General features: G+C 44.6%; 1 protein-coding gene across 2 annotated transcripts in view; it reads right to left on the bottom strand.

Annotated features, from left to right (window-relative positions):
- The window catches only part of LAD1 (ladinin 1), a 1,049,893-nt gene that overhangs the window by 316,205 nt on the left and 710,324 nt on the right, over positions 1 to 23,364 (bottom strand). The window lies entirely within an intron of this gene.

Raw genomic sequence — 23,364 nt, 5'->3', positions numbered from 1 at the left:
CTAGGCCTGTTTAAGTTAGAGGACCTAGTCCTCTCCCTCTCTTTCTCTCTCTCTCTGTTTGATTGGCTTCATCTTCTGCGAGATGTCTAGGGAGGTCAAAGATCATAAACCCTGTGGGTTTAAAAAGTGTGTGAAATGCTCGCAGAATATGTCTATTATGGATGGCCACAGTAACTGCGTATACTGTCTAGGGGCCATTCATTTACAAGAAATGTGTCTGTTTTGTCACTCATTTAGTGCCAGGGTATTGCAGGAGAGAAAGAATAAACTGATATTAAAAGGTCTCCTTAAGCCTTAATTTGAGGAAGACCTGGCCAGCTCTTCCTCTTCTTCCAAATTGTATGGATCTAAAAAAGACAAAGTCAAAACCTTCTAAGAGGCATTTCCTGGCTCTGGCTGGTGCATTGGAACCACCTCTCAAAATTTCTAAAACTGACAAGTCTGGTTCCTCCTCGGCTCCACTGAGTTTGAGCCAGTTGAGCCTACTACTACTATGGCTACAGTGTCGGCACCAGGCAGTTCGGAGCCGACCACTGATAGCAGACATCGGAGCTGGTCTACAGATCCTTTGCCGGTCTCTCCTACATTAAGGTCTCCCATACTACAGAGATCTAGATCTCCCACACTGCCTTTCAGATCTTCCAGGAGCTTATCAGAAGAAGATGTGGAGAGAGTAGTGCTGAGACTCCTGAAGTCATCTGCTTACCTAAAATGCTGTTGACTCCGACCCATTCAGTTCCGGAGCCACTTGAGTCCATTATCCCTTCTGTGATTCCTCCTCCGAGCCATGCTGGGCTTTCTGAGTCGGAGTGCTCAGTACCACTGGTGGAACCCTCGGTTCCAGCTCCCCCTGAGGTTGTCTGAGAGCCGAGTTCCACTCCGACACCTTTGGTGCTGTCCGTGGAGTCTAGGAGACAAAGCTCCCCAGTCGGCCCTGACAGGGACGCCAGGAACCGGACCTCTTCAGTTCCAAGTCATTCTGTCAGTGCATTGGCTAGAGTGAGCTCGGACCCTACATATATCTCGAAGCCAATGGCGTCCTTTGTCTCTTCGGAGCTGGGGAGGTCTTCAGAGCTGAAGAGGTTGTCGGGCACCTACTTCCATCTCAGCATCTATTCCCTCTCTGCACAGCAGAGACTCGCAGCCTCAGGAGCCTCCGGCTGGTGGCCCCCACTCTTCCGAGACCTCCCTGGAATATCCTTCCGAGGAGTCCCCATGGAAGAGGACATGCAAGAAGAAGCATGTAGACTCCCAGGATGAGTCTGTTAACTCTGACACTGACCTTGTGGGGTCAGAAGGGTCCCCCAAGTCATCCTCTGATGATGTCTCTTTCATTGACATCTTAGAGATCCTTAAGCAGAGGTGCGGCTGGCCCACTGTTACCCCTTCTGATGAGGAGTCAGTATACCTGAAGGCTTTCGGGTCTCAGCCTTCAGCCTCTTGGGTGTCTCCACCCTTTGACGAACTGTTAAAGCTTGTTAGTCGGAAAGTGTGGGAGACTCCTGATGCCATGGAGCCAGTCCCCAAGAGACCTAATAAATTTCTGTCAGCCCCCAAGAAAAAGGAAGTTTTGTCAAAGGGTGTTCCCGAAGATGGATGGTGATGGCGGCAGCAACTAAGAAGGAGCTAATGGAGACTTCTTCTGTCCATCCACTGAATAAGGAGTATCAAACGATGGACAGATACAGGAAGCATATCTTTTCATCAGCGGAATTCACTCTCAGATCACTGAACTACCTTACACACTTTACAAGGCTTCAGAGAGATCTCCTTAAGGAGTTAGGAGAGACTCTACAAGGTACATCCACTGAGGAAGTCCCTGAGAAGGTGTCTGCTCAGTTGTCCACCTTGAATTCCATTGTCAACTCATCCATGAGGCTGATCTCTTATGCAGCCAATGGAGCAAGCATGGCAGCAGGTTCAGGAGTTTCCCTAAGGAGGCACTCCTGGATGGACTTGTGTAATTTTGTGGAGCTGTTCAAGTCTACCTTTACCAACACCTCCTTTGACGGTTCTTCATTATTTAGACCTAAGGTAAAGGACACACTCACCTGGTGCGAGCAAGAAGGGAAAACACTCTCTGCTGTGGGAATACATTTTACCGTCCCCTCTAGACTGTACCCCAAGCATCAGAGAGGTGCTAAAATGTGGTTCAAGAAGTCCCAGAGGTTTTTCCTGGATGTACAGGGTGACTCCTCCTTCAGAGGCAGAGGAGAAGGAGGAAATAGTAGACGTCTCCCTAGATGCAGGGGTGGACCACAAAACCAGGGAGGCCGTGATTCGTTTTGAGGCTGGCCCTACCAGCGCTCCTGATGTGGGGCCCGACTGTGCTTCTCTGGAGCCAGTCAGGGGTCGCATTTTATTGTATCTGGAAGCCTGGCTAAGTATCACTTGAGACAGATGGGTACAAAGAATTATCACCAGAGGTTATTCCATACTCTTTTCGCTGCCACTTCATGTCCCCAGGAGGATCCCGGATGTTCCACCCATCACAAGGATCAAGCAACTGTAGAAGTCAACAAGTTGCTCACAAACAGAGTCATCCAGACCATCCCCACTGACCAAGTAGAATTCGGAACTTACTCCAGATTCTTTTTAGTGCCAAAATGTACAAGGGACTGGAGGCCCATCTTGGACCTCAGCAAATTAAATGAATCCATAAAGAAGGACAAGTTGCGGATGGTGACACTGCAGTCTATACTCCCTTTATTAGGAAAAGACACTTGGATGTGCTTAATAGACCTCCAAGACGCGTACTACCACATAAAAATGAACAGGGTGTTGAGGAGTCATCTGCGCTTCTGGCTGGGAACCAGTCACTACCAGTTTCTTGCTCTGCCCTTTGGTCTCACCACAGCCCCTAGGGTGTTCACCAAGTGTATGGCAGCAGTGACAGCTCACCTGAGACATCTAGGATTCCAGGTGTTTCCATATCTGGACGACTGGCTCCTGACTGCCCCCCACCAGGCATCTACTTCTTCAGACCAGGGACGCCACTATTCAACTTTGTTCCCAGTTGGGGATTACTATAAATTGGGTAAAATCTGCCTTATCACCCTCGCAATTTGTGAGTTTTATAGGCACAGAAATAGACATAGTAGACATGTTGGCTCATCTTCCAGTAGAAAGGTCAGAGAATGTTGTACAGCAAATTCATCATCTTCTCCCTCTGAAAAGTCAAGGCAAAGACTGTTCTGAAACTTCTAGGGACCATGGCTTCTACCATACTACTAGTACCTTTAGCCAGACTACACATGTGGATTCTTCAGTGGCTTCTGTTGTTCCAGTGGTCCTTCCAACAACTGCCCTTAACTCGCCACATTCTGTTAACAGAGTCTTGCAAGAAGGACCTCAGTTGGTGGTTTCAACTCAATCAGTTAACTACAGGCACTCCATTCCTCCCTCGCCAACCCGTTGCCACTGTGACCACGGATGCCTCACAGATAGGGTGGGGGGGGGCATTATCTAAACAGGTCTGTTGAAGGCACATGGCAAGATCACAAGGCCCACCTGCATATCAATGTTCTAGAGATGAGGGCAGTGCTCCTGGCATTGCAAGCACTTCACAACCTTCTTCCTCTTGGGACGATTACAATACAGACAATATTTCGGTAGTATGGTATCTCAACAAACAAGGCGGAACCAGATAATACCCACTCTGTCGAGAAGCCATTCGGGTTTGGAAATGGGTGATATCTTCCCAGCGCTTTCTTGTGGTGATGCACATCCCGGGGACAACCAACGTGATAGCTGACAAACTCAGCCAGGTAATTTTGATGCCTCACAAGTGGTCTCTGAAGCAGGAAATAGCGGAACAGATTTTCAACAGATGGGGCCAGCCTTTCTGTGATCTTTTTGCCAGCCTGATCAGTTCCAAATGTAGCAGCTATTTCTCCCTCATCCCCCCCTTCAGAGGAGTCACCGAGAGATGCACTTGTTCACGATTGGCCCCTGGGTCTCCTTTATGCTTTCCTGCCCTTTCCTCTCATATCCAAGGTTATTCAGAAAGTGAAACTGTTGGGAAGCAAAGTGATACTCATCACTCCTTACTGGCCTTGTCAAGTTTGGTTCCCCTTTCTCGGGTCTCACCTATTAGACGATCCATGGACTCTGGACCCTGTGCCAAATCTCTTGACACACATGTCAGGCTCGCTTCATCCCAGCCTACACACCCTCAACTTGATAGCTTGGCTGCTCCAGTTCCATCCCTAGTCAGGCTTCATGATTTCTCTCCCTCTGTGACTCATATTCTTATATTTTCTCATAAACCCTCCACTAGAAAATTTTACACCAGCAAATGGAGAAGGTTTTCTATATGGGCTGAGGAAAGGAATGTTGACCCTTATACTGCATCTATTCCGGTGGTATTGGAACTCTTGTCTGAACTTTTTCACCAGGGATCTGCGGCTGCCACAATCAGGGTTCAGTTGGCAGTGATTTTAAATTTCCATCTGGGTCAACAGGATTCCAATCTGATGTCACATAGATTATGCAAGACCTTCCTTAAAGGTGCCACTTTGTTAAGACCCCCCCCCCCTTCAGGAACCGGTTGCTTCATGGGATTTGAATTTTGTTCTATCCAAATTAACGTCTCCACCCTTTGAGCCAGCCCATTCGTCTCCTTTGAAATTTTTGACTTGGAAGACTTTGTTTCTGGTGGCAATCACATCTGCTAGAAGAGTTTCAGAGTTACAAGCACGGTCTGTCAAACCCCCTTATTTGATATTTCACAAAGACAGAGTATCTCTTCATACTAATCCATCCTTTGTCCCCAAGGTGTGCTCCCATAACAATTTGAACCAATCTGTAGAGCTTCTGGTGTTCTTCCCTAATCATTCCAATGCAGCAGAATACAGATTTCATCAGATGGATGTTCACAGACAATTACGGTTTTATTTGCACCGGACCAAGGAATTCAGGAAGTCAGACCAATTATTTATTTCCATCTCCGACTCCAGATTAGGTCTCCCAGTTTCCAAAGTGACCCTCTCTAATTGGATCTCCAGTTGTATAGTTTACATTTACTCTTCTGATGGGAAAGCCTTTACCTTTCAAAATTAAGACTCATTCAACGAGATCTCAGTCTACTTCTGCAGCCTTTCAAGCCAGGGTTCCAATTGATAATGTCTGTGCAGCAGTAACTTGGGCTACCCCTCACACATTTATTACTCATTACAAATTGAATTTGACCTCCAGGGGTAGAGCATCCTTTGGTTCCACGGTACTCAGGAGTATTTTTCCTTGAACCACCCAAGAATAAGGTGCTAGGGACGCTGTTCCATATGTAAGATTGAAGGCGAGATAGGACTTCAGAGCATAAAAAAGTTATGTACTCATCATAACGTTCCATGTTTGTAGTCCATCTCGCCCTTCATTTTTATGGACCCACCCTCCTACCCCCATCCTGGAAGGATCTGGAGACAGAAAAAAATTGTTATTATTAAGTGGAGACCTTTTATTATTGGGTTCTTTCTGCATGGTTTATGTTATTTCTCTCTATAGTTAGCAGCAAACAAGATCTGGGGATTGTACTGGTGCACCATGGCATACCTACCTAGCCACGAGCCAACTAGAAGACTTTGAGCTTGCAAAAAGGCAGAGTCAGAGACGTGGATCGGCTCCAAACCAATATGTAAGAATGAAGGGCGAGATGGACTACAAACATGGAACGTTATGGTGAGTACATAACTTCTTTTTTGGCCTATTTTTAGGCATTGTTCTGTTGAAATGGAAAACTGTGGGACTGACAGCCTTGTTCTTGCATGGCCCTTACAAATCCTAACACCACTACTATCTTCTTTGGCCATATAACATACTGTTTTTGAGCCTGACAGTTAAATATTTGTATCCATATTCTTTAAGTAATGTCAGGCACCTTGGTTTACTGAGCAGAAACCTCACAAAGCAATCCCAAAAGTGTAACTGACTAAGGAGACACAACTATTTACATCACTTTTACAAATATTTTGATTACTGATATATATGCAATGTATGCAACAGTAAAATATTTTGAACAGTGCTCCAGGTATGTCCTCGTTCTTCAAATTTAACAGTCCTGCCTTGCAGTTCCCCGTTTTAATGCACATTGCACAACACACTTAAAAGTACTGACAAGCATACATCTTATTGTCAAAAATTTGAAAAACAGTTTCAAAAGCCACACTACAAAAGAATGGACTTGTAAGAAGTAGCAATTTCCTTATACAAGCAGAGATATTTTTGCTGAATTACTCTTTTCTTTAGAACTTCACCTTTTGCAGGTATCAAACTATGAGCTACAGATGTTTCTTCCACAGAGTGATGAGGCTGTGTGCCTCTCTTTGTGCTTATATCATGCAGATTTATCTGGCTGGGCATAATGATTATGCTAATTAGGGCTCAGCTCCTTATTGTTTCTGAATCACTGTTTGTGCAATGAGAAGACCTGCTAACCACCCTGCAGAAGTCTATTCAGTGCTGTGCACACACCTGGGTCCCTGTGGGTAGCACTGTGCATTCTTTGTCTACTCAGTGCTGTGCACACACCTGGATCCCTGTGGGTAGCACTGGTCATGCTTGGCCTACTCAGTGCTATGCACACACCTGGGTCCCTGCAGGTAGCACTGGTCATGCTTAGCCTACTCAATGCTATGTACACACCTGGGTCCTTGTGAGTAGCACTGTGCAGGTTTGGTCTACTTAGTGCTGTACACATATCTGGGTCTCTGCAGATAGCAGTGCGCATGCTTGGTCTGGGGGACTTTAATTCCATGTTAACCATCTGTACATAGAGTTACTGTTGTTCCTGAGTTCTTAAAAGCATTTTTAGGGATTGAGGACTGCTAGGTTTCCCATCTTAAAGTGCTACTGTGAAACATAATAATACAATACAAATATTTTCTGAGATTGCCATGCATTGCTCAAATGCAGTACCCATTAGTGCCTGTAATTGCATGTCACGGGACATACAAGAACTGATTTGCGCAACAGTTTACCATTTTTCCCTGATACTCTTTAAAATGTGAGACATCATGACTGAAGAAGAAGAGGGTAGTGCTCCTTTTAGAGTTCAGAAGTGGTGTGTGGAAATGATAAAAATAGGTTTCCTTTTTCTCCAGCAGGATTACAGCTAGACACTTCTGCAGGAGGGCAGTGAAGGGCCACTCCTTTTTGGCATTTACTTCTATGAAATCAAGGCCAAATGTCAGTAGCATCTGTATGACTAAATTTACAGATGATTGCAAATTAGTAGCTGTCATTGAATTTCCCACTCACACAAATGTTCTCCAAGACAGTCTGACACAAACAAACAACTAATGTCAGAGCCATGGAGTATAACTAAATGCAAGGAAGTGCATAATAGTATCCTTTGGGAAGTCATCCACCCCTGCTATTATATTGACAACACACCACTTAGAGTTAACACAGTAGTCAGGGTCTTAGGGATGCACATAGATAGTAATCTAGCTTTTGACTACCCGGTGTCTACAGTAGTGAGGAAATCATTCCATATTGCGCAACTTATAAACAAAGTTATGACATCTAAGTCCAAGGAACTCGTTGTTTCACTGTATTTTGCATTTATCAGACCCATCATTCAGTACAATGCCCCCTTTGGTATGTATCCAACAATTGGAACGTCCACAAAGGTTCCCCACGAAAAGAATACAGGGCGTAAGTAGAATGTCCTGTGCAGACTACCTCAAGACCCTATCCCTGTATTCTGTCTCCTGCAGGCTTTTGAGGAGAGAGCAATGCCTGATATACAGGACATTATCAGATCCCACTCTGATGGACCACCTGCATATCCACAAAGCAAACAGCACCAGAATTACCTGTTCTAAAGACTTAAAATTTGCCTGTGATATAAATAGGACCTGCTGGAGAGATAGGTATGTATCACAGAGACTACCCTGTCTATGGAACAGGCTACCCATCCATCTGAAGCAGAGTTCCTCCCTAACCCAATTCAAGTGCAACTTGACCAACTGAATGGGGAACAGGAAATTCATCCTTGGTTTGGCACCTATGTCTCTAATGGACACAGGTAACCTGTAAATGGTTCATCTCCCAGGCACCTGTGTGTAAATGTTTCATCTCCCAAACTCCTGCTTACATTCATCAAGGGTATCAGAACTTGTCAGAGATTTGAAATGCATGGCTAGGCTTAAAAGGTCCCTTGTAGTTTAGCCTAGTAAACACTTATGAACCTATTAAATGGAGATGAGGATGTGGAGGAGGGATGGAGGAGGATTGGAGGACTACTGTATTCCTAAAACTATGTCTCACACGTCACACACAAATTTATTTGATGTTAAATTCATCTACGAATGCAGGCTAGCGTGTTTCCTGTCCAGCTAAAACACATGCTCATTACATCATTGTGCTATAGCAGTTATGGAATGAATATCTGTTGTCTCTGATTATGATTAATGTTTTATTTAGTTAACTTTAATGTGATGTAAATTATAATTAAAAACATCTTACAACAGTTTCCTACCCACACCCCCAAAAGAAATAACATTATAACTTAAAACATCTTAGAACAGTTTCCTATCCACACCCCCCAAAAAAATAACACACAATACAGTGCGTACTGGTGTGTCTGTTTTTTTAATCCCTCTCCAGGACTTTGCTCAGTGGCTCCCCTACTTGGCTTATTCATTCAGGTGAGTCAGCATCAAACACTTGTGCCCATTCTCTGTGTCCACCCCCACTAGTGTCCATGGCAAAAACTGAACAAGTCACCATATTTACACTATTTACAGAGTCCACTTAGTCTTTAGTTGTTGGAAGGGGAGTCTTCTTCACCCTGTCCTGCCTGTTCCCTCTGTTTTTTGGCAGGTGTAGTTGGAAGAATTTTGTCCAGTGTGACTTGTCTGACTCTCTTTTTCAGGATGGTCTTGAAGTGGTACATGACTGTGTTATTAAACAAGTCTATCATCCTGTTGACGTCACCTGTGTTGAGGTGCCACACCAAGACTGTAGCCTGCACCTTCTTCCAGTTTGATAAAAGTTCTTTAATGCAAGCTATTGGCATAGGTCCTTTTTCTCCGATGTCCTCATCTTCAGAAGAATTTTCCCTTTCTTTTTCATTGAACTGCTTATTGCAAAGTACTGCGTGAGCTCATCATCATGGTCTTGTAGCAGTTCCTCCACATCTGCTTTATCCACTTCCCCTATGTCTGAGTGCTCTGCTGTGGAAACACTGTCTTTCAGCACTTCAGCTGCTTCAGCATCTTCACCTGCTTTATCCACAATTTCTCCCTGGGAAAAGGAAGGAGCCAGTTTCCTCCAGGCTGCACAAAGGGGTTTCTGCAACACTCCATGCAAGGCACTTTTGATGAATGATATGGCCTAAAGAATGTTGAACTCAGTCTTCCAGAATTCCTTCAGTGTTTTACCTGAAGAATGGGTCACGTCAAGAGCCTTGAGAAGAGGGCTTTTGTGTACAGCTTCTTGAAGCAGGCATTGAATTGTTGATCCATAGGTTGAATGAGAAAACTTGTAGTGGGAGGAAGGAACTGAACCTTGATGAAATCGTAGTCTATCTGAAGAATTTCCTCTAACTCTTGTGGGTGGGCATAGGTGTTGTCCAGAAACAGAAGAGCTTTCATTGGCAAATTGTTCTCTGTCAGGTACTTCTTGATACATGGAGCAAACTCTTCGAAAATTCAGTCCTTGAAAACTGACTGGTCTACCCAAGCTTTGCTGTTTGATTTCCACATTGCAGGTAGTTTTGATTTTATAATCTTTTCTCTAAAGCATCTTGGATTTTCTGAGTGATACACCAGCAGACGTCAGCTTGAAGTCTGCACTGGCGTTTGCTGCCAGGAGGAATGTGGGCCTATCTTTCTTGGGCTTGTGATCTGGAACCCTAGCTTCTTCTTGGGTTAAGTCCTACTTGGCAATCTCTTCCAGAAAAGCCCCATTTCATCACAATTAAACATCTGTTCTGGCAGATACACTTCTCTCTCTTTCTAACAATTCTTCAAATTCCTGGACAAATTTCTGTGCACCTTCTTTGTCAGCACTAGCTGCCTCTCCTTGTCTCAGAACACTGTGGATGCCACTTCTTTTTTTTTTTTTTAATCTGTGGCACCATCCTCTACTTGCTTTAAATTCCTGTGTTTGCTGTGAGCTCAAAGAGTAGCTTAGCTTTCTCACAGATCATGGTCTGAGTTATTGGATCTCCCTTCATCTGCCTCTCCTGGATCCAAACAAGAAGCATCTTCTCCATATCTTCATGAATTGTTTTTGTGTTTGTGCAAAACCTTTGTTACTCCTTTTGACAACTTAGCACCTGTGATGCTGTCTCTATTTTTCCAAAATGTTGAGACGGTAGACCAAAGCATGCCATACTGTTCTACTATTCATCCTATTTTACCTCCTCTCTCAATTTTACCTATGATTTCTTCTTATGAGCGCTCAGCCACTTATTTTTCCTGCCAGTATCATTCTTCTTTGGCCCCATTTCTTCACAACATTTAAAAGAAACAACTGCACTACATAAACAACACAACAACAACAGGAAACAATGAACAACTTTTCAGCCTCCTTTCCAGGTCAAATTGCGAGATGGAGGTCGAATTGCGGGACACCCAGGCAGCCAAAAACATGGTCGAGTTCAAGATGCAAGGTACCACCTGTATATATACACCCACACACACACACACACACACACACACATATATATATATATATATATATATAAATATATATATATATATATATATATACACACACACACACACACACACACACACACACACACATATATATATATATATATATATATATATACACACACACACACACACACACATATATATATATATATATATATATATATATATATATATATATATATATATATACATATATATATATATATATATATATATATAAATATGTATATAAGCCTTAGAGCCTTAATGGTGTACTTCTAAAATATCTCTTGAAATCAAGTAATCCTAAACTTGGTCAGTGTTATCTTGTTACATTTCTATACCCCACACATTTTATGTTGTGTTATGTTGTTTTGTTTTACTTTTTTATCTTTAGAACTAGAGACTAATATCTGTGTGTGTTTCATAGCCCCTTCTTCGTTGCCTTCCACATCTCTAATTGTGTCATCACTTCCCTTTATAGTCTTGTCTATTTTTATTCTTTGTGTCTGCTACTTTCACTCCCCTCCTACCTTAATCATACTTCCCTTACTACCCCCACAAACCTCATACCTTAATCGTATAATCGTACTTCCTTTACTAAATCCACAGTCATCCTGCCTTAATCATACTTCCCTTGCTATCACCACTTCCCTCCTACCTTAATCATACCTCCCTTACTACCTCCACTACCCTCCTAATGTAATCATACTTCTCTTATTACCTCCACTACCCTCCTACCGTAATCATACTTCCCTCTTACCTTAATCATACTTCCCTTACTACCTCCACTGCCCTCTTATCATAATCATACTTACGTCATACCTTAATCATACTTCCCTTACTACCTCCACTGCCCTCCTATCATAATCATACTTACCTCATACCTTAATCATACTTCCCTTACTACATCCACTACCCTCCTACCATAATCATACTTCCATCATACCTTAATCATACTTCCCTTACTCCCTCAACAAACTTCATACCTTAATCATACTTTTCTTACTAAATCCACAACCATCCTGCCTTAATCATACTTCTCTTACTATCGCCACTCCCCTCCTACCTTAATCATACCTCCCTTACTACCGCAACTACCCTCCTACCATATTCATACTTCCCTTACTACCAGCCACAAATATCTTCTCTGCATATATGTATCCGTGGGTTAAAAATTTGATTAGATCACAAGTGTCATGACAATGTAGCACAGTCACATATCTCCTTTCTCTTGGTGCAGCTGTGTGAGCTGGTTCACACCAAGTACACTCGAGGCTAATGCTCAACAGATGTTACCAGACATCTTGTCAAATGTGTGTGTCTTCCCCTGCTACCTACCCTAACCCTCTTACCTTTCTCTTAAATCCCTTCCTTCCTTCCTCAATTTTCCTTCCTTTCATGCATAAAAAAAGGCACAAGTGCAACAAAACAAAATTCTTCCTATCTTCCATATCTCCATTCTGCTAATTTGCTATGCTTACCTTTTGCTGTACCCTCTGCATGCTTCCCTTTTTCATTTGTTTTCTGTACTCCCACTTCCAACCTTTAATCTCATCAAAAATAGGCTTTTATGACTGTTTTGTGCACAATGAGTACAATGAGCACCACAAATTCCCATGTACAACTGATGACATAATTACTGCTCATACTTTTTGGGGTGCTCATTGTAGTCATTGTGCACCAAGGTCTTACACATGTCCGTACAGGCCCCTGCTGCGGCCACAACAATGTTCTTTCCAGTGCTGCTTATCACACGCACTTGCCTGGCTGCATAAATTGTTAATGAGTGTTGGTACTGTCATGCATGCACGGTAAACAGAGTAGGGCTGGGTACGATCATGAACATGACATTTTCTGAATACCTGGGAAAATCTTCACAAGCTGTAATTTAGCAAAGAGCCAATGGATTTTTTTTTTTTAATTTGGCCTGTGACATATTACTGCCAAATAAAGCACACCAGTCATCATTGTTTTGGTTAATTTTTAGTTTTATGCTTGAATGTTGACATATTTCCAGCATACTTATATAACTACCTTTGAGATGCACAGAGGTATTGAAGCAGGTCTTCTAAATATTATTGACCAAAATTGTTTATGTCTTCTTGCATAGGAGATCAGATATGTTTATAAATTGTATTTTATCTCACAGATTAACACTTTTTTAATAAAATGTGTTTAGCATTTGAGGCCAAGTAATTTCTAAGTTATTAGAAATACTATGTTTTTCTACCACTTTCTAGAAGGAAACAGCAGAATAGGTATTGTAGCAGTGCTTATTTCTCTGTCTTATCATTTAGCATGTCAGAATAGCTCACTCATGATCTGGACTCCCTACCATTAGGGAAAAAATGGGCAGAGTGATAGAGGCCTGACATTCGGAAGGTGTGGTTGTAGAAAAACTTAATATACTTTTTGTGCCCCCCCCAAACACACACCTTCTGAACTTCATTCCTTTCCCAGTAAGCCCATTTGTTCCCTAGTGGTGGGGGATCCAGATCCACTAGGGTGAGCATTGTCAGGCTAGCCTGTCATTTAGGTAGCTATGAGAAATTGTTTGTGCCATCATAATCATCCTGGCAGTGAAACCATTTTTTTTTTACATTAAGTCCTACCGCTGCTGCTGGTGGTGATACATGCTCCTGCATCACCACAGGAACTACCAGTATTGTTCTACATGCACATGCAGCTCCATCTCATGTGCAGGCTACCATCACTGGCTTGGGAAGCCACAGCACACATTTTCCCCACACTAGCCCTTGCTTTCCATGCTCTTGAGCCTCAGCTCTTAGTACTGCAGTGACAGAAAAGTCCAGCTAGATCCACCACACCCTGCAAGGATGGTTATGGGACAGACATTCATTTCCTTCCCCCCTTCATGGCTGTTCCAGTACCTGAGCTGCTTCCCAAACTGGAGTTGCCTGGGTCACATTCAGGGCATTATCTGTCTTCCTCAAGTAGCCAGGTAAAAAACTTTCTATACTTCAAAGCTGCAGAAGTTACAATTATTATATCATGTACTGAGTTGGGTTAAGAAAAAATGGCCTAGTTTTTTATAATTTAATTTACAAATTGCTCCCTAGCAGCATATTGTCATTATACAGCACTTGTGTTAATGTTGTAGTGTTTTATATGGAAAAATCAGTGTGCATTTGATAGTGGTCAGTTGGCCTTAATTTCACATATAGTAGTGGTGTTTAACTTTACCACCTGTCTGACAGAAGAGAGGTTACTGCTTGGGACTCTTACTTAAATATTCACTGTTACATCCCCTGAAGGGGTAGCTAGTACAATTGTGTATAAGTATACCTTCCGTAACAGTAGCTTTTCAAGGAGAGAGGTCACTGTAATAGTAAAACTACCGATCTGAAGTAGGCAGACTTCATTTGTCTGCAACCTGTGGGTATTGGATCCGACATCGGATCCGAGCCGGCAGTTCAAAAGCTTTAGGATCCGAGCTCCTAGCTTCTCCCTCTACCCATAACCCCTTGCCAAGCCCTGACTGACCTCAGATTTTCGTTTGCCGCATTCGAGTAGCCAACGGATTTCACGAGCTCCTAGTAGCAAGTATTTCTCTTTGATATTGTGACAGAAAAATTTCCTTTTTCTTTAAAAAATTTAGTTAAGAGTGTGTGCTTAGGCTTTTCTCCTCCCTTTAGTTTAATTTTTTCTACGGGTTTTGTGTAGCTTTTGAGTCTGTTTGTGTGTGTTAGTGTAGGCCTGTTAGGGTGTAGTCATGGCAGAAGCCCCTAAGGCTGTGTTTTCGAAATGTACCGAGTGTGGCCACAAGCTTTCTCCAGCTGATGGCCACACTCGGTGCGTTAAATGTCTGGGGGTTGAACACCTGTCATCTGGTTGTACCATATGTGCAGGGTTCAACCCCCGGGCTTTAAGGGAGCGGAGGTCGAAGTTGGTTCTGGCGGGACTTATCCCTCCTGAATCGGCTTCGGCCTCTGCCCCTGCTAGTCAGCAGGTCTCTCGGATCCGACAGTCTCGGCGCCGGCTCTGATCCATGCGTCGGATCCGAGTGGGGGTCGGCTCTCAGGGCTTAGAGAGGTCGGCTCCCCCTCGGCCTTCGACGTGGTGGAAAGGGCGCTGTTGAGGACCCCAGGTCCCTGTCTCGGCTCCACCCCGCACTCCCTCACAGCTGGGCTAGGCTCCCATCAGCCGATCCCAAGGACAGCCTGCCTCGATGTCCCAAGTAGTTCCCTTGGAACATCTGGGTGCTGGCGAGGACTCCTTGGACAGTCCCCCCGATGAAGTGCCTCACAAGCGCAAGTGTAAGAGGAGGCACATGGACTCCCCTGAGTCCATTACTGAAGACACAGACTTGGATGAAGGGGAGGGCTCCCCAAGATCACCCCCAGAGGATGTCTCATTTGGAGACATTATGGAAATGTTAAGGATCGGGGGGGGGGTGGTCTGCCCCCAAGGCCTCCTCAGACGAGTCTGTGTTCTTGGAGGCATTTGAGGCGGGCCCATCTATCTCTTGGGTGTCCCCTCCTGCCGATCCTCTAGTGGACCTTATTGCCACCAGAGCGTGGAAGGACCCGGACACAGTTGAGCCTATTCCCAAGCGCCCGGATCGTATCCTTAGTCCCCCTGCAGACCGCACACATTGGAGTAAGGGACCCCCAGTAGATGCCATGATGATGGCTGCAGCCACAAAGAGGGAGTTAGCTCAGGAGAGTCCCTCTATGCATCCCCCGAGCAAAGAGTCCCGCTCGATGGATCGCATTGGGAAGCGAGTCTTTAGTTCAGTAACCTTCTCTTTGAAGGCACTGAACTACATGGCACATGTCATAAGGATGCAGCGAGACCTGATTAAAGAGTACGCTGCACCCCCCCCCCAGAGTCCATGTCGGCGGAGAACAGACACGTGTACTCCACCCGTATGGCCACTCTCAGAGCGGTTTCTAATACTTCTATGCGGCTACTTTCTCATGCAAGTGAGGGAGCCGCTAGAGCTAGCGGATCGGGCCTCGTCATGAGTCGTCAGGCCTGGCTCCGCCACTGTGACTTCGCAGAGCCCTTCAAAGCGACCTTCGCGAATGCCCCCTTCGATGGTTCTGCCCTTTTTGGCAAAACAGTTCACAAAACGCTGGTCCAGAGCGAAAAGGACGGGAAGACGCTGTCTGCCCTCGGAGTCTGCTTCTCATCTCCCCAGAGGTCCTTCTCGAAGAACCAAAAGGGACAGAAGAAGATGTGGTTCCGGAAATCGCAGCAATCCCAACCTGCTCCGGACAACCAGTCCTTCCTTGGCAGAGGAGGACAAGGGGGTCACCGTCCTAGAGGCAGAGGGGCTCCTAGGAACTTTGGGTCCAGAGAAACTTTCTCTGACAGACCCACGCAGCAACCCTGAGGGGTTGCTCGGCCGCCCATCTCTGGAGGCGGTCGGGGGGTGGTTTTCAAAGCACCTGACAACATGGGAGTCAATCACGTCAGACCGTTGTGTGCGTCGGGTGATATCCAGAGGCTATTCAATCCCCTTTCATGGAATTCCCAGATCCCAAAGCCTCCCCGATGTACCACCCGATCAAAGGGAGGCAGCAGCTATCGAGATCGCGCAGCTGCTAACAAAAAGAGCCATCCAGCGCGTCCCCCAAGATCAGACCGGATCAGGGTTTTACTCCAGGTTCTTCTTGGTGCCAAAGAAGACGGGGGACTTAAGACTGATTCTAGACCTGTCACAACTGAACCTGTCTGTAACCAAGCAAAAATTCTGGATGGTCACCTTACAATCTATCCTCCCTATTTTGCGGGAGAATGACTGGATGTGTTCCATAGACCTCAAGGACGTGTACTACCACATTCTGATGGACAGGCGGTCCAGGAGGTTCCTTCGCTTCCGGCTGGGAGCCAGTCACTACCAGTTCAGGGTCCTTCCCTTTGGTCTCACCTCTGCCCCCAGGGTGTTTACCAAAGTACTAGCAGTGGTAGCGGCCCACCTGAGACTCCAGGGAATTCAGGTGTTTCCATACCTGGACGACTGGCTCCTCACGGTGTCATCAAGGCATCTGCTGTGCTCAGCCAGGGACTATTTCCTTCACATAGCCCCTCGGCTGGGCATCACCATAAACAAAGAGAAGTCTTCACTGAATCCCACACAGCTTATAGACTTTATAGGAGGAAGACTGGACACAAGAAAAATGCGGGCATTCCTCACCCCGGATTGTCTGTCCAACCTGAGGTGTCATGTCGCGGCCATCTTACGGCCTGCTCCGATGGCAGCTTCGGTCCTGAGGGCCCTAGGTACAATGGCAGCAGCCATTCCGCTTCTTCTTCATGCTCGACTACACATGCGGATTCTTCAATGGACCCTCCAGGTCCAATGGTCCCCGCTTTACTTCCCTCTCAGCAGCCCGATAGCTATCAGCAAAGCATGCAGGAGCTCCCTTTTTTGGTGGCTCCAGTCAAGGGAACTCCTAACAGGGAGACCTTTCTGTGCTGCTTTCCCCCTAGCCACGGTGACCACAGACGCTTCTCGCCTCGGGTGGGGGGGACATTCAGCGGGCAAAATTGTCCAAGGCACATGGAACAGTTCAGAGACCTCACTGCATATAAATGTCCTGGAGATGAGGGCGGTGCTATTAGCATTGCAAGCACTACACAGCCTTCTCCCTGCAGGGACTATTGCTATCCAGACGGACAACATGTCAGTAGTCTGGTACATCAACAAACAGGGGGGAACCAGGTCCTATCCCCTTTGTCGAGAGGTCATGAGAGTCTGGGAATGGGCAGTCTCCACCAATTGCTTTCTTGTGGCAATGCACATTCCGGGAAGGTCCAACATCCTAGCGGACAAGCTCAGTCACACCATTCTTTCCCCTCACGAATGGTCTCTCAACACTCTAGTAGCGAAGCAGATTTTTGCCGCCTGGGGGCAACCCTGTTGCGATCTTTTTGCTTCTCCCTCAAATGCCAAATGCGACAGTTTCTTCGCTCTATTTCCCCCATTCGGGGAATCCCCAAGAGACACCCTGGTGCATGCTTGGCCTCCCAGTCTCCTTTACGCTTACCCTCCACTGCCTCTAATGCAGAAACTTTTGCAGAAAGCCAACAGTTTGGGGAGCAAAATGATTCTCATTGCCCCGTTCTGGCCTCGTCAACCTTGGTTCCCTTTTGTGTGGTCTCACAGAGTGAATCCGCCCTGGATTCTAGATCCGATTCCGGATCTCATCTCCCATCCTCAAGGGCTTCCAATTCCGAACTTTCACACCAAGAAATTGACAGCCTGGCTGCTCCAGTTCCATCCCTGATAAGGACTCCCGGTATCTCGTCACCAGTGAAAGCCATATTAGTGGCGGCCCATAAACCTTCCACTAGGAAGGTTTATCGAAGCAAATGGAAGAGGTTTTCTATTTGGGCAGAACATAACAACCTTGATCCTTTTTCTGCACCACTTTCGGTGGTACTGGACTTCTTGACAGACCTTTTTCAGCAAGGAGCAAGCTCTTCCACGGTAAAGGTACAGATGGCAGCTATTTCCCATTACCATGTGGGTCATGACTCAACACCTCTCATGGCTGCAAAAATTTGCAAAACCTTCCTCAAAGGTACATTTCTCTTGAGACCTCCGGTTAAGGAAGCTATACCACCTTGGGACTTATCTCTAGTCCTGCAGGCCCTAACCGCTCCCCCCTTTGAGCCTGCAGCCTCTGTGGATTTGAAATACCTTTCCTGGAAAACTGCTTTCTTAGTAGCCATTACATCAGCTAGAAGAGTTTCTGAACTCCAGGCTTTATGCGTCAAACCACCGTATCTTTCCTTTTTTCCTGATAGGGTTTTCCTCAGGACCAATCCTTCCCTTCTACCAAAGATTTCTTCAGAATCCAATATCAACCAATCGATTAAGTTGCCAGTTTTTTTCCCCAACTATAAAAACAAAGGAGAATATAAATTACATTCTTTAGATGTTCACAGACAGCTCCGTTTCTATATTCACAGAACAGCTGGTCATAGGAAATCCGATCAACTGTTCGTCTCCTTTGCAAAATTCGCCCTGGGTAAGGCAGTCTCTAAGGTTACCCTGTTGAAGTGGATTTCTAACTGTATCTTGCAGGCTTATGACACCTCAGGAAGACCAGCTCCTCAGAGAATTACAGCGCACTCTACCAGGGCAGTATCCACGTCTGCTGCTTTTAAATCTAGAGTGCCATTAGATGATATCTGTGCAGCAGCCACTTGGACCTCATCTCATACTTTCATCTCGCATTATAAAGTGGATGTTGTTTCCAGAGGGAGAGCATCCTTTGGCTCTGCGGTGCTCCGGAACATCCTTCCATGACGGCCGCCCAAGATTTAGGTAGCTGGGGACTCTGTCCCACAGGTTGCAGACAAATGAAGTCTGCCTACTTCAGATTAAGAAGTTATGTACTCACCATAACATTCCATCTGAGTAGGTGACTTCATTTGGATGCAACCACCCCCCCCCCCCCCATCCCCCTGACCTTCTTAGCATTATTAGTCCTGGTTTCCCAGTTATCTGTTATATTAGTATTTACGGGGCAAACTCAATCTGAGGTCAGTCAGGGCTTGGCAAGGGGTTATGGGTAGAGGGAGGAGCTAGGAGCTCGGATCCTAAAGCTTTTGAACTGCCGCTCGGATCCGATGTCGAATCCGATACCCACAGGTTGCATCCAAATGAAGTCACCTACTCAGATGGAACGTTATGGTGAGTACATAACTTCTTATTTTACCACCATCCCTTAACTGTATCTGAGTAATCCTTGTAGCTTCCTTTATTTGGTAAATCAAGTAAGCCCTTATGACACTATTTTATTTGTCTCCACATTGGTGGATGTTGACAAATTATTATGTACGTAACACAGAAGTATGACAACACCGGTCATTCACTGTTGTTATTGTTCTTACTATGAAAGTATTCTCATTATCCTTTTCATGGTAGCCAAAGAGCTGAGATAGTGAGAACATCTCATCTCAGTAATGTCCACCTACTGCTTGTGTATTTTCTATATGATGCAGATAAGGTATATGCTTATTCTGTTGTTACAAGCATATAACATAATTTGATTATTATATAGCAGTTAAGGTGTATTTTGTTTATTTATTTGCTAATTGTTTGTTGACCAGGTAAGGAAATTGGCCCTTCTTATACTCATTTTAGCCAAAACCCATGCTATGAAGACAGTAATAGATTTGGTTTATTTGTGAACAGTTTAGGTAGCTACTCAATCAGCATGTGTTTGAGATGCAGGAGGAAACTGGCATATTGGAAAAAAAATCATGCAAACACAGAAAAGTATACAGAATTCCACGCACATATTCAGTGACTGGCAGTGAGGATTGAACCCTAAACAGTGGATATGTGAAGCAAAGATATCACTGCAGTTCATCCTGACAGTTATTGCTAAGTGTATTATTTGGTTATAGTTAGAGGATATTTTTCCTAATCCAATTAATATGTTTCATGCTATCCTTCCTTTTTTGTACTACATTCATATCTTACAGCAGTTACATTAGTTTATGGCTAGGATTCAGGGAAGTTCTGCTCGTCTGAACTAACTAGACAAAGTAGTTTGGTCATTTAGCATGACAAAGGAAATCACTGATTCAGATATATGGAAAAGCCACACAGAAAAGACCTCATTAGTGGCTCATTAACAGGTGTCTGAATCAAACACTATATTATCAGACCTGACTGTCCTAGTGTTCTTCCCATCTGCCCATGCATCACAGTAGCATAGGCACCTCTCTACACACAGACGTAAACACCTGCAGGCACACGTGATTTTATACACTCACTCCCAGACATTTCTACACATGCAGACATACACAACCAAGCATCCATAGCCCTCATACACTCACACACACTCATGGAAACACACACCCGTGTGCACATGCCATCACAAACACACACACACACACACACACACACACACACACACACATACACATTTAGCTGCATTTATGCATCTATATACATGTCCACACACACACACACACACACACACACACACACACACACACACACACACACACACACACAGGCATTCAGCTGCATTTATGTAAAAGCTGTACTCTCTAAAGCCAAAAACACAGCATCCATGGGACTGGACAACATCCCAGGCTGCGTTTTACATGAACTTCAGAACGAACTGGCTCCGCACTTAAGCACCATGTTCAATAATAGCCTTGCATCAGGCTTTGTGCCCACTGAATGGTGCACAGCAACAGTTATCCCACTCCACAAAGGGGGAGCCACCACTGATCCCGGGAACTATTGACCTATTAGCCTGACAAGCCTGGTCTGCAAGGCAATGGAACATGGAACTCATAAACAAAGACATTGGTAACCTCCAAACTCTGGATCCCACCCAGTTCAAGTTTGTGAAAGTCACATCATGCCTCGACTTCTTTGAAGCAGTCACCTAAGCCGTGGATGAGGGTAAGGTGGTTCACACAGCCTATATTGACCTCACCAAGACTTTCAACACCATCCCCCATTCTGGAATTATAGCTAAACTCACTAAACTAGGTATAAATCCTTACATCACAAGATGGGTTGCCAACTGGCTCACTGACAGAACCCACAGTGTAAAAGTTGCAGACTCCAAATCTGACCTCAAAGCAGTGACAAGTGGAGTACCACAGGGTTCCGTCCTGGGACCTCTCCTGTTTGGTATCTACTTCTCTGAAGTACAGGCTAATACAGAAGGCCTCTGGCTAATGAAGTTAACAGATGACTGCAAACTAGGAGCCATAGTCAAGTCCCCAAATGATGTGGACATCCTACAGAAGGGCCTCATTGAGACAGATGCCTGGTGTCAGAGCCATGACCTCAAGCTCAGTGCCAAAAAGTGCAGTGTCATCCCCTTTGGTTAAACACTCTGTACCCATGAACTACCACATAGGCAGCAATCTACTTAACACCGAATGCGTGATAAGAGACCTTGGGACCCAGGTGGACAGTAGTCTCTCCTTTGATAGTCACATCGCCACAGTAGTCAGGAAGTCCTTCTACATGGCACACCTCATCATAAAAGGGTTTGCATCCAGGAAAAAAGAGTTAATTGTTCCCCTCTGCTCGTCACTCATTAGACCCATTATAGAGTACAACACCTCTTTTGGAATGTACCTCACAAGACATCTGCAGCAGCTGGAAAGGCCACAGAAGTACCTCACAAAGAGGATTACTGGCCTCAGATAAATGCCCTACACTGACCACCTCAAAAAACTCCAGCTTTACTCCATAGCATATCGCCTACTCCGAGGTGATCTCTGCCTAACATATAAAGCTATGTCAAACCCAGAGCTGTTGGACATGCTACACCTAAAGAAATCCCAATCCCTCTGAGCTACACGCTCTAGGGACCTAAACCTTGTCACCACAATAAACAGTACACACTGGAGGGATAGATTCCTGTCCCAGAGACTTCCTATACTCTGGAGCAAGCTGCCCATCTATGTCAAGTAAAGTTCTCCATTAACACTCTTCAAGAAAAGTCTTGATGAGTGGATGGGAAATAGGAAATACGCCCTGGGGATCACTTCTGTGTCTCTGCTGGACAGTGGCACAGGAAAATAACTTTCTTGGGTGGCATAAGCTATGCAACCTTGCTAACTAGGCTTACGTAGGCCCTTGGGCCGATAGCCTAGTACCTACCTATGAACCTATGAACATACACACACACACACACACACACACACACACACACACACACACACACACACACACACACCTCCACAGCTCTTCTCTACTTTGCTGCACCACTTCTGCCCCCATAGGGGTGCATAAAAAAACAACTTTGGTCACTTTTTTTTCTACAGAAAATTTACAAATTGCTCCCTTGCAACATATTATCTATCAGGAGCCACAGCCGTTTAAGGGGGAGAAGGACATGGCTGATTAGCATGTGTCCTTCCTAGACTTCTCAAGTGAGACCGCTGTCCACTCTGTGACCCCTGTAAGGGGAAAAGCATAGTTGCAGAGTGGTCTGTGAATCAGAAAGGTTTACCACAATTCAGTAACCTTCTAAGATAAGGCTTCCACATTGCTGTAAGCCTTTCTGAATCCCAGGGGTATGTTATTTTCCCATGATTACTCCTTTTACAAAGTATTTTGTTTTTCACTAACTGCTCAGTAGTTATCTTTCTGTTAAAAAAGCTCCATGAACGCTCATCACATGCATATTAAATGTCTCTATTTCCATACATGTTTATTATCTACCATGATTACTATAATCATTTAGTTTTATTTTCTACTACTGATACTGCATTTTAAGTATTCTAAACAAACATACACACTGTTATACAAAGTAGCTCTTAAACAGTGTGACTCTTGGTTATAGAATAATTTTGAAGTTCTTTTTTGAGGGGAAATTAGTACATATATATGCACATTTTTTAATACATTAGGTACAATATTATGCATCTTAATATGCCACATAGTAGAAAGACTTTTTGCCAGCCATATCAAGCTTTCTGTACTGGGGGAATTTTGGTTCAAAGAACTGAAGAGAATGTACAGTAATGTGAGATATATAAGGGAGCCATGCATGTTCCACTATATGTTTACCAGTGTGAGACCCACTTTGAGACCTCACTGTGGGTGAAGAGGCCATTCTTTTGGCAGTTTTAGGATAGAAGTTAATACTGTTAAAGTGAGTATAACCCAGAAGTTATAATTTACTTTTGTATTGACTTTCTGAAGATCTGTTGGTATGGTAAATATGATTCTCCTGAGGTCTATCTTCTT

The sequence above is a fragment of the Protopterus annectens genome, chromosome 7.part0 (genome assembly GCF_019279795.1).
Source record: "Protopterus annectens isolate FY-2018-M chromosome 7.part0, PAN1.0, whole genome shotgun sequence".
NCBI classification, from domain to species: Eukaryota; Metazoa; Chordata; order Ceratodontiformes; family Protopteridae; genus Protopterus; species Protopterus annectens.
This window is presented reverse-complemented; position numbering and strand designations above follow the sequence as displayed.